This window comes from Aedes aegypti, chromosome 1 (assembly GCF_002204515.2).
Source record: "Aedes aegypti strain LVP_AGWG chromosome 1, AaegL5.0 Primary Assembly, whole genome shotgun sequence".
In the NCBI taxonomy this organism is placed as follows: Eukaryota; Metazoa; Arthropoda; class Insecta; order Diptera; family Culicidae; genus Aedes; species Aedes aegypti.
In genome coordinates, this window is record NC_035107.1 from 307,910,271 (window position 1) to 307,922,742 (window position 12,472).

At 36.4% G+C, this 12,472-nt stretch overlaps 2 protein-coding genes across 4 annotated transcripts in view; one reads left to right on the plus strand and one right to left on the minus strand.

Annotated features, from left to right (window-relative positions):
• LOC5564210 overlaps positions 1 to 12,472 on the minus strand; it is a 209,711-nt gene that overhangs the window by 74,599 nt on the left and 122,640 nt on the right. The gene's annotated exons all lie outside the window — the stretch shown is intronic.
• The window catches only part of LOC5564410, a 132,156-nt gene that overhangs the window by 6,942 nt on the left and 112,742 nt on the right, over positions 1 to 12,472 (plus strand). The window lies entirely within an intron of this gene.

The following is a 12,472-nucleotide window of genomic DNA, read 5'->3' on the forward strand; positions in this document are numbered from 1 at the left end:
CTAAGTCGTACATTTCTCCTGACCAACACGGATTTTTTCCGGGACGCTCTAGTGAAACAAATCTGGTACAATTTACGTCGTTTTGCCTGAGAAACATCGAAGAAGGCAATCAAGTCGACGCAGTCTACACGGACCTGAAATCAGCTTTCGATCTGGTCGACCATTTGATTCTAATAGCTAAAATGGAAAGATTGGGAGCACCTTCGTTCTTCATTCGTTGGCTTGAATCGTACTTGAGGAATCGGCGATTGTCTGTTAAAATACGTGCGGTACAATCTTACTATTTCACTAACAACTCTGGCGTACCCCAGGGCAGTAATTTAGGTCCGTTACTGTTCTCGATATTCATCAATGATGTATGCTGCTTGTTACCTGCTGGATTTCGTTTAGTGTATGCAGATGATCTAAAGATCTATCTAGTTGTAAAGAATCACGAGGATTGCATCGAGCTGCAGAGGTTGGTTGATCTCTTTGAAGACTGGTGTATCAGAAATCATCTGGTTATAAGTGCCCAAAAATGTACAGTGATATCATTCAACCGGAAAAAATGTCCAATAACATGGGATTATCAAATCTGTGGTACTCTGCTGTCGCGTGTCACCGTCGTCAAAGACCTTGGAGTCCTTCTTGACACAAATCTATCTTTTCGTAACCACTTTTCTAATATAATTGCAAGAGCAAATAGAAACTTAGGTTTCATCATGCGATCAACCGGAGATTTCTCTGATCCTTTCACTTTAAGATCACTATATTATTCGCTAGTTCGCTCCACACTGGAATATGCATGCGTTGTTTGGAGTCCTTACACAAATGTATGGATATTGAGAATAGAAGCAATTCAGGCCAAATTCACCAGATATGCTTTGAGACTGCTCCCCTGGAACGATATTGCCAACATGCCAGCATATGAAATACGATGCCGTTTGCTTGGTATGGAATCGCTTCGCAATCGACGGAATTCTTTGAGAGCATTATTCGCCGGTAAACTGTTATTAGCGGTTATAGACGCTCCAAATATTCTTGAGCGACTGAACATCAATGCGCCTTCAGTATCCCTGCGTTCCAGAGATCCTCTCAGACCGGATTTTCGTAGAACGGATTACGGAATCAACGAACCCATCACTGCTTTGTGCCGGGAATTCAACAAAGTCTTTCATCTATTCGATTATTCCATCTCAGCTTCAGTATTCAAAAGCAGACTAAGACGTTTCTCTCTACATCCGGAATCTGAGTGAGCAAAATTGTGTCGCAATTAGTTCTCGGTCATCTTTCTTCAATACAACGAGTGACGAATACAGCTGCGTATGAACTTGACAAATGATTACTTCTCTCATAGCTCTGTTTAAGTATTTATTGCGTAGAAATGTCGTTTTGTATTTTATATTTTTTATGTATTATTTTTAATCTGTATGTAATCCATTGTATTTTGTTTTGAAAAGATATGGGGTTTTTACGCCCTTTTGATTGGACTACAGTTCATGCAAAAGGGCTTTTCCCCATCTTAATCCTCATTAAGACATCGATCAGTTGAGGTATGAAAATAAATAAATAAATAAATAAATAAATAAATAAGTGCTACGGAGTTGGAGGTAGGGGAAGGTATATTGTCAGGATTCGCCTAGAAAGCTGGCAATAGACCATAAACATTTGTTGTTTAAGCGTTTTCAAATTAATCTTTTGAATGCCGGCAATCAAAAGAGAAAACAATAGTTTATTTATCGTATAAATAGTATTTCGCGAAATGCTTGTCGATTGTGCAGTAATATTTTTGCTCAATAGCCAGTAAAAAGCAAAACCGATCCCTCCAGGGTCATCTAATTGTAAAAAAATAACAAAACGCGTAAAAAAAATCAAGCCCATTGAAAAACTAAAAAGCATGTGAATCTATTACTGATCAAATATTATTCATAAAACTCAATCATATCTTGGGAAGTCGAAAAAATTGGATACCCGAAAAGATTCGAGCGTTTTGATAGCGGCGCAGCCGAAATTTGTTGGGATTCTGACGCGAAAATCCTTTGCCATGAACATATTCTAACATGAATTACTGCCTCAAAGAAATTTCAGTGATTGTTATCAAAATTCCTTGAGAATTCCAGGTTTTTTTTCCAGGTTTTATAAAATTCCCTGCTAATTCCAGGTTTTCCAGGGTTTTCCAGGCAGTAGACACCCTGTTCCACAAAAGTGGTGATAAGACTCCGCCTTGGGGGCATCAGCAAACACTCAATTTCCGAATCGCAGCTTGACGCAATTTAGAGAAGAGATGTCGATTTTTGGGCATTTAATTCAATTGTAGGTGTCCCAAGGTTGTCTACAGCTTCCAGTGATGGTATTGAAAGAAAAGTTATCAAAGGCACCCTCAATATCCAAGAAAACACCCTGGCATGAAGCACCCGCAGTATCAAAAATATCCACTGGCATAGCTAGGATTTTTAACTGGAGGGGGCTAGAGGGGCCTACAGAATTCTTGTTTTACTAAAGTAAGTCGGTCGCAATAATAAATTTTAACAAATACACAGATTTGTATACTCATATCGCTCACAAAGGGTTTTATGGCATCACTGAGGATTTCTACAAGAAGTTCTAGGAGTCTCTCCAAACTTGTCTTAAAGACCACCAAGCAAGGATCATATCTACAAATTTTTCAGAAAATTCTCCAACAGTTTTTCCAACATAGCCATCTTTAAGAAAATCTCTCGGAATATTAATAAGGATTTCCTGAGAACAAAACATTAAATGATTCATCCAGGTGTTAGTCTGAAGATTTCTCCTAATATTCCATAAGTGATTCACAAGCGATTTAACAGCATTCAATTGAAAAAATGTTCAAAGGAATTTCCAGGAAAGATTTCCGCAAGTATATCTGCTTTTTCACAGAAAATTCTCTAAATATTCTAATAGATTTCACTACAAATCACTAAAATCAATGCTGCTCCCCGCATCCTTCGAAAGTCTCTTAAAAATAATAGCATAGCATAGACTGACTGTACATGTTAAAAATTAAAAAATACGTCATCAGCCATGTTTTTTGTAATGGCGAAAAGAGAAAAATATATGTATATATTTTAAATAATATGAAACAGGAATGATGCCGACACTTGTAGTGACGAACCATACATAGTTTGTTTGAAAATTACAGAAGAGTGACGCTGTACAATTTTGTCTCGAGACGAAAAGTTGTTGGTAGGAGTTTTAAAATATACGTTAACATCCACAATGTTGAACCATTCAAAAGATGTTTTCAGTAACGTTAAAGAGAGAAAATATATGAATATAGAAATCACATAAAACAGGCATAATGCCGACACCTGTAGTGACGAACCATACACAGTTTGTTTGAATATTATATAAAATTAACGCTGTCATGAAAAAATGTGTCATTATAAGCATGAAACGAGCTCATCAGTTGGTAATCCATCTTTGACTGAACACGTATATCTTTTCGCACTCACACAACGCAAACCGTAAAACTACTCGGCGTCCCGAAAACGAACCGTCTTGCTTGGGCTTTTCGGAGTACTGCCCAGCAAAATGCGCGAAAACGAAACACAAACTCCGGGCGTCCCTAAAACAAACCGTCTTGTTTGGGCTCTCCGAAGCACTCCCTTCGAAAGTCTCTTAAAAATAATATTTATAAAATTCTTCAAAAAGTCTACGTAAGAAAATTTTGATAAATTTTAACTTTCGTATAAAGTTTCAAGCGTTCCAACAGTTTTTTCAAAAACTTTGCCACAAAAATACCCAAACATTCCCAAGGAATTTGTTTAAGGATTTCTTCAGAGAATTATATAATTGTTGCCACCAGAGATTTGTTCAAGTATTTTCCAGAGCCTTAGCGATTCTTCTAGATATTGATAATTGGATTTCGGCTTTCAGTCACGCATTAAGCGTTGATTATTTTAAATCATTGCCAACGTTTCGATCTAGTTGTTGGGATCTTCTTCAGGGCCTGTTGTTTATTGTGTAAATTAAAAAAAGTAGTGTCGTGTTACATGGATTTGTGTTTCTTCTACTCACTCAATATGAATCAACTTGTCGTTTATTCGTGTAGCGCACACGGTGTTTGTCTCGATTGGGTATCGTACGAGTCTTACTGTAGGGTCATAATAGCTATTAGGATTTGGTTTTGTATTATATCGAGTCAGTAGAAGAAACACAAATCCATGTAACACGACAGTACTTTTTTAATTTACACAATAAACAACAGGCCCTGAAGAAGATCCCAACAACTGGATCGAAACGTTGGCAATGATTTAAAATAATCAACGCTTAATTCGTGACTGAAAGCCGAAATCCAATTATCATCATCAAAATCCAGTCAATCTTTGTTAACATCTTCTAGATATTGTTTAATGAAATTTATCAGCAGGTATACTAACTAATTTTGCAATTCATTCATGAACTACTTCAACTTGAACTAGTTCAACCTAGAATAGTAGAAAAACCTTAATAAACTTCTTATGAATTTCTCTATAAATAACTCTACAGGTCACTCTATATCGATATCTAATTAACATATACAAAAAATAGTTGCAGAAGAAAGAAATCCTTCAGATATTGAAAAAAAAATCAGCTTAAATTGAATTTGGAAAATTAATTAAATTTTTGTTGGGAAATTAATCGAGTTTCTGTCAGAAAATTCAATAATTAACCGTAGAAATTCTGAATCTTTTTGATAAAACTCCTCATAATATACCGGATAGAAAACCGCAAGTAGTATTTATAAGATTTACTACAAAATGTTTTGTTCTCTTATCTTCGTCTTTTGTAATGGACCATAGTTGGCGTTGAAAGAGATGGAATTTTTATTGCAGATATTTGTATCTAACATCTTAGAAAATGTTTTGCATGAGCTCCACAGTTTGATGATACTGTGACGAACAGATTGATGTAGTATCAATTCTTTTGCTTACTTGAGGAAATTCTACTTTTTTTTTAAATATTGTGTCAGGAACTGTAGAAGTTTAATAAAAATATATAAATAATAGTTTAATAAGTTTTGTAATGTAAGATTTTACTAAATTAAAACATTGGTGGAAAGTAAATTTGATGAGGAACCTGATGGAGTTTCGGCAATCAGGAACCATACGGTAAAGAATAGTGTTATTTGGCTTTTATTAGAACACTCAAAGTGTTTTTCGGAGTATGAAAAAAAAATTGTACGAAGTTCCTCAAGAAAGTGTCGAAAAATCGAAAGATAAGTTATTATATGTTATCTTTTCGTTAGAGGTAGAGATTATAGGATAACTCCTGTAATGAATAGAATAAAAAAAAAAGCAAAATTCGTCTAGATGTTCCTTCAGAATCTTTTTTAGAAATTTTCCTTGAAATCTGACATAATTCCTTCGTTGACTTCAGGATTTCCAAGAACTCCTCTAGGAATGCCGCTCTGGAATTGCACGAGAATTCAATCCCAGAATACGGATTCTACCAATTAACGATAAAACTATTGCTAAAGAAATGTTTTGAGGAAGATTTCTACAAATTTCCTCATGAATATCTTAAGAAATCCCTTCCCAGTTATTTTGTTTAATGTTTCTCCACAGATTTTTTTACCGCGATGCTAATTTCAAAAATAAGTGTTCCTGTTTGTTTTTCAACAAATTTCCTCTGAAGATTCAAAGCCAAGAGACATTTGGTCGCCGTTAAGTCAGAGGGGACCAAGTACAAAACTTGAGAAAATTGGATTATTCTCTCATTAGATGCAAAATTACTTTACCTCCGTTACACTTTGATCAGATTTGAAGAATGCTGTAAACTGCGAGAGATATGTAATAAATTTACTTTGGATGATCAACAAAAATCGATAAAAGTGTGCAGTCAGAATGGACCAAGTGCTTATTACCATAACAGCGAAAATGATCAGCGCGCTTAGGAATGCGAGGAAATGAAAGACATTTCAGGAGTTTTGTCAGATTTTTCGACATCGAATCATTCTTCTACTTATCCATCAATAGAAATTTATAAATATTACATGATTCGATGCAATTGTTTTTAATTTTTGACCATTTTTCATATTCGGATGGGTGGTCAGAAATTGCAACAAATTCTGTGCAGACAGAGCGGACCAAGTGTTGAATAGCAATAAAATGATTGATTACTGCATTTTTTGAGTCAATTTCAGAGTCCGATAGAAGTTTACGGTAGTTCTATGGTGTATGTATGGCATGTCCTACGATCCGCTTATTGGACCAGCATATTTTGGTCGGTACTCAAGATTTTCACTTGGTCCACTCTGACTGAACGCATATTTGAATATTTCTGGTCTTCAACGCCCTGACCCTGCGAAACCTTAATTTTCAAGCTATCGTAATGCCACTGATTTTGATATTTACTATATGGGTTATTTAGGAATTTACGATACTGGTGTCGAAGGGTCTTGATAATCTGTTTATCTTAGAGATATGCACCCAATTTGACCATGCAAGCCTTAAATGATTGTTATTTTTCAAGAAATTGTTCAGTCAGAGTGAACCAGCTCACTGAACGGTGGTCTTTGGTTCAGTCAGAGTGGACCAAGTACACATAGTCCATCAAAAAATCGTTCTATTAGAGGTTTGGATTATGATTTTTCATGAATATCACTTCACATTATATTGTTTGAAAGTAACATAAAGATGTGTAAAAATATTGAACCGAAATTTAATCGAGTTCAAAAATTACAGAGCGTTAGACTTTAAACCCATTTTTCTCAAAATATCAAAAATGTCACTTGGTCCACTCTGACTTAACGCCGACCATTTTAAGAACACTTTTCGTAGATAATTCTTGTACAACCGGGGGATTTGAAACATGACTTCTATTAAAATAAAACAGAAGAATTTCAGACGCCATTTGTGATGTATTTTGGAAATATTTCTGAAGTAATTTGGTAGAACTTCGCGAAAGAATTTGTGAAAAAAAAAATGAGAATACTATTTGAATGAACTTAAAGATGAATTTCCAGCATTACTTTAAGCGAAATATCTCAGACTTTTTGGAGGAGATGCGGGGGAAAATTTTGAACTTTTGAAAGATTAAATATGTTTTTAGTTGGATTTGGGAACATATACCGGGATTTATGGTTTAAAAGTAGACACAAACCAAATGAATGGTTGTCCTTCAGGATGGAATCACAATATGATTTGATTCATTCCAAAAGAGATTTCCATTTTTTGATATTTCTCGAGGAAATGGATAATACTAAAATTCTTCATAGAATATCGAAAGGGTTCCGGGTCATTTGGCCGAATGCCATTTGGCCGAATGCCGTTTGGCCGAACGCTGTTTGGCCGAAAGGGTCATTTGGCCGAACGCCATTTGGCCGAATGCAGTTTGGCCGGAATTGAAAACAAAAGTGAACTAAAGGTAGCATGGATTTGTATTGAATTTCAAAGAACTTATTCAGCTTAAATAATAATCATAAAGAAGGATAAATCATCATATTAATAAGCTTTTTAGTGTTAGTTCAAGAAACAGTCAGTGTTGAAAGAAGAACATCCCAAATGTAAGCAGTTGTTCACTTCTATGCTAGCGTAACAGCCATCAACAGATGTTTTGGAATCGCGTTTGTAGTTAGATGTTGACAGTAACTGAAACGGTTTAAGACTTATTCACCCTTCTGGTAGATCGGGTTGCTTCGATCCCTCGAATCATACTAAGTAATATATGGCATAGTTCTGACATAACATATAGTCTTAACTTCTTCTTTCCACAACAGAGAAATAGTGTGCTTCTTTGACGTAAGTGTTCACCGAGTCGTTTATTGCTATGGACCAATGCACGAGTTCACTATTTGACGTTTGAGTTGTGCCGTGTTATTTACGTGACCATGGCAACAAGTGAATTCGGCACCGCTCAAACCTCAAATTAGTGAACTCGTGCATTGGTCCATACGCAAGTAACGGTGCAGTAGTGTGCATTTCACATGTTGTAATCTTAACCTTCCAGTCGTCGCGCGGTTTGCCACCATCAGAATCACCACGCTGCTGTTGTGAGCAAAAAGCGAGCTTTTTTCACCAGTGTTGTACAAAATATAACAGCGCGACGACTGAAGTGTTAATCTTGGATGAGAATGACATCTCACCTAAGTTAACCCATGAGCTAAAAATATGTTTTGAATAAAACGAATCATAAGATTCAATTCCAATAACTATGAAAAATATTTCTATCTTGAAAGAACAGCCTATGATCAAAAGAAGGAAAAATTTGTCATGAAAATTTAAGTAAGTGTAATGCATATAATCATTTCATCAGTACAACTACAAAGAACTGCCGATGATTTAAAGAAGGAAAAATTCCCAATTAACATATAAGCTAAACTATTGCCGATAGTAATGGAACCAGTATAACTCGAAAGAATAGCCTATGTTTAAAAGAAGGAAACATTTCTGATGAAATCATAAAAAACGCTTGAAACCTTATTACATTGTTGGTAATCCAGTGGCGAATCAATCATCACCTCAGAGTCTTGACGCGATGTGTGGAGTTAACAACTTCGTTCTGAATCAAAGGGTCGATGTTATCATTCTCTTGGAGCTCGTATATAGTGACAAACATGACGTCCCATACATCATAAAAATCAACAAATTTATTAGCTTATCAGTTATTGGGCCTCACTTATGTATCCTACACATCAGCGTTGTAGATTTTTTTGTTCATGATTCGGCCAAATGACCCTTTCAGCCAAATAGCATTCGGCAAAATGGCGTTCGGCCAAACGGCATTCGGCCAAATGGCCGGACACCATCGAAAAGTGGCTTAGAATCTGTTGAAAACAAGGCAAATATTTTCTTGGAATTTCTCAATGATTCAATAAGTTTTCTTGGAAAAAAATGTTTAGTTTAGATTTCAAGCAAAAAGTTTATCCATGCGAAGTGACTTTAAAAAATAGAAACAAAATCAAAGAGATGATTTTTTGTTGGAATAAAAAATTACATGGTCGATTTTGTTGAACTGTTTCACACCAGGAAAAACTGCCATCCATCTGAAGAAAGAAATAACTTATCTAGATTAAAATTCCTTGAAAAGATCGATCTGTATGAATTAAGCTATTGTCAAAAAAAAAAAAAAAATTCACTAATTTTTGCCTATGTTTTCAACTAATTTTGTTCGACATTATACGAGTTATAGTTAATTTATGAATTTCTTTAGTAAAATCTTATAATGGAAATCATCATCACTGGAAACCTGGAGCAGGGCACCCTCCAACATCATGTGAAATCATGATGCAGTGAATATGCTACTCTATGATAAAACATTTCAAACAGCATTGTTTGCATTATTTAGAAAATTCATGTTTTTTGAACCGGGTTATCCAGGATATTTATTCTTTCTTGTACCGTACCGTATTTGCTACGGAGATGTCGAAAAATTGCGCTCATCGCACACATCAGCAGTCTGGTTCTAGCGGTAACCAATCGAGTGGAAGCCGCACGGTCAATCTTCCGGTTGTCACGCGATTTACCAAAGCCAGTACAGCCACGCTGGTGCTGTGTACAAATGAGGACAGGGATATAACTACTGAAGAGTTTTTTTTGTCAATAATAAGAGTCATATAAATTGATTCAGAAGATTCACTTCAGAATCATGTAATTTATTTTTCAATTTTTATAAGTTTGGGGAGGGGGGTCTGTTCCTACGCCAATGAAGATACCCCGTTTTAAGGTAAGTTAAAATCGCCTTCTCCTCACATTTTTGAGTCGGGTCAAGAGTTTAAAATCGTCATCTTAGCAATGAGACCGGCCCACTATTTACAATTGGTCTTTCAAAATATTCAAATTTATGCTCTTTCGAAAGCTCCTCTGATTTTTTCATGTTTTGTGTAAAACTAGCTCAGCTTTCCAATGATGCAAAAACTTTTAAAATCGGTGGTTGCGAACACCATGAAACATTTTCTAATAAAATCCAATATGGCGTCCAAATTCAATGTGGCACCAAATATTTTCATTTTTGAAAATGAAGCTCCTATGGTTTCTTTTTCCAAAACCATGTTATTGTGAAGGGGCTGTTGAAGACATATCTAAGTTATGACAGTTTGAGAGTGAGTCAAAAATTGTCAAAAATCGAGGGGTCCTGTTGTAATTTTAACTATCGAGGGGTCCATCAATTTGACCAACAGAACGCAGTTTCTTTACTTACTCGACAGGAGATTTCGAAAGAGCTTAAATTTGAACATTTTGAAAGACCAAGGGTAAATAGTGGGCCGATCTCAGCGAGAATTACTCATCTATAATCACAGGTTCGAATTACACTTATCATTTTGGTATTGCAATGCTGGTTGCATCGACTATGGGATTTGCTTAAGTTTCGAGAACATTGTCAATATCAAATTTAATGTTCAAAGACGTGTTTACGTAAAGCTTCGAGATAAATTTTCAAATAAAATTTCAGATGTGGAATATACAAAAATATGGAATTTAAACATCTTTATGTTTTCTCCCATCTTCTTACCTAATCAGCATTATCATAACTCATTTATAACTCGATCATAAGAATATTTTGTTTTCACAAACCTGAAACGAGAGGAAAAAAACATAAATTAGATTCAGACCAAGGTTAGGAAAACTATTACATGTGCTGGACAAATTACTTCATTCATGTTTGGTAATTTCTATTAGCTATTACTACTGAGTGAGTTTCATTCATGGAAAATGCATTTCGGTACCAACCAACAAGCGAACAAGTGTGTGTGGGCCGGCGGCACACCTTCGGATTCTAGGGATTTTCCCACAGCCTCGAGAAACGAATGCAGATGATGGGGAAGGCTGTGATTGGTTCTGTAATGTCGCTGGGCCCATGACACGTAGGTACCTACTTCAATTGAAAAGCGGCGGGCGAACCCACATTCGAAAAAGGAATCGCGTGCAATCACGCGTCCGCACGTCAGCGTTGGCAGTAAGCCAGTTCGCTATGGAGGGTATACCAAAATGCTACCCATTCATATTAAACGAAAGGACCGAAAGGGCATAGTGATTGAATCCCGGTGCAAAATCCGTTGTTCGATAATCTTAAGAATTTCACATTTAAGTAGGACGATATTCTTTTCAAATTCCATGCAATTCAATTTCTGTGGATCGAAAATGCTTGAACTCGTCTAAATGTTTGCTCGGGTCTCAACAAGTGAATCGTAGAGCTAGTTTTCATGAATGAAGTTGCAGACTCGGTGTCGATTCATGCGTTCCTTTCCGTGTCGCAACCTACGCCCATCAACAACATGCACTATTCATTCCCTCTTATTTCGTCCACTTTGTAGTGTTACAGGTTGTAGCCCTGCACCAGTGATTAATTTTGTCGTCGTCGGCGACAGCCTGTTCAACTAGCTTAGTACCAACAGGGAGAATGTAGATCAACGCAACAGATTGGCTGACAGAGTGACTGACTGACTGACTTACTGACAGACCTACCCGTTCAACAATGTTCGTGCTCTAGTCACTTTGTTGTGATTGGACAAGGTCATAGGATCAAGCGCTGATGGGATCCGTATCGACACGGGATCGTGCGGCAGCAGCATGCATGGTGTTTTGCAACAATCATTAGATCAAACTATCAATCATTCAGGGGAATTGAAGCAGCACGAATTCCTGTTTTTCCGTGCTTTGTTTGCTTGCTCCACAGTCAGTCGACACGGGGGAGACATATCAATTAGTCATTTTGCGATATGATGGTTGCCGCCTGACAGGCAAACTGTCCCGCTTGTCACCAGCCAAGCCAGTGCTGACCTGTTTCCATTCCTCTGCTGGTGCATCGCATCGCCAAAGCGGAAGAATGCACAAAACAATTGTTAAAACACAAACTTTGATGTCGAAGCTGCTCCTGATGGGAGCGAGAGAAGGGCCCTTCCATCGGTGGCACAAGGGATGAATCAACAAACTTGAAGGAGTAGTTCTACTTTTTTTTCAATTAATAATAATTTTATTCGACATTTCTTCCAACGTTACAACATTGGATATTCTATGTAACTCGTTAATACTATACCAGGGAGGGAGCTTCAGAATCATTTTCAAAATTTTATCTTGAATTCTCTGCAAAGCATTTCTTCTGGTATTACAACAACTAGTCTATATCGGTCCAGCATACAATACGGCTGGCCTGAAAATTTGTTTGAAGATCAAAGGCTTGCTCTCAAGACAATGTTTTGAATTTCTAATCATAAGAGGATAAATATATTTTACATATTTGTTACATTTGGCTTGAAAGAGCATTAAAGTGATTTTTGAAGGTTAAATTTATATCTAGCATGAGCCCTAGATACTTAACTTCATCTGACCAATTTATTGGAACCCCTCTCATCATGACAACATATCTACTTGAAGGTTTAAAATAACTAGATGTTTGTTTATGTGGGAATTTTATAAGTTGAGTTTTGGAAGCATTAGGAGAAGTTTTCCATTTTTGCAAGTATGAAGAAAAATATCCAAACTTTTTTTGCAATCTAGTACAGATGAAACGTAGGTTAAAAAATTGACATCCCTGAGAAAACTCAGGTAAGTCA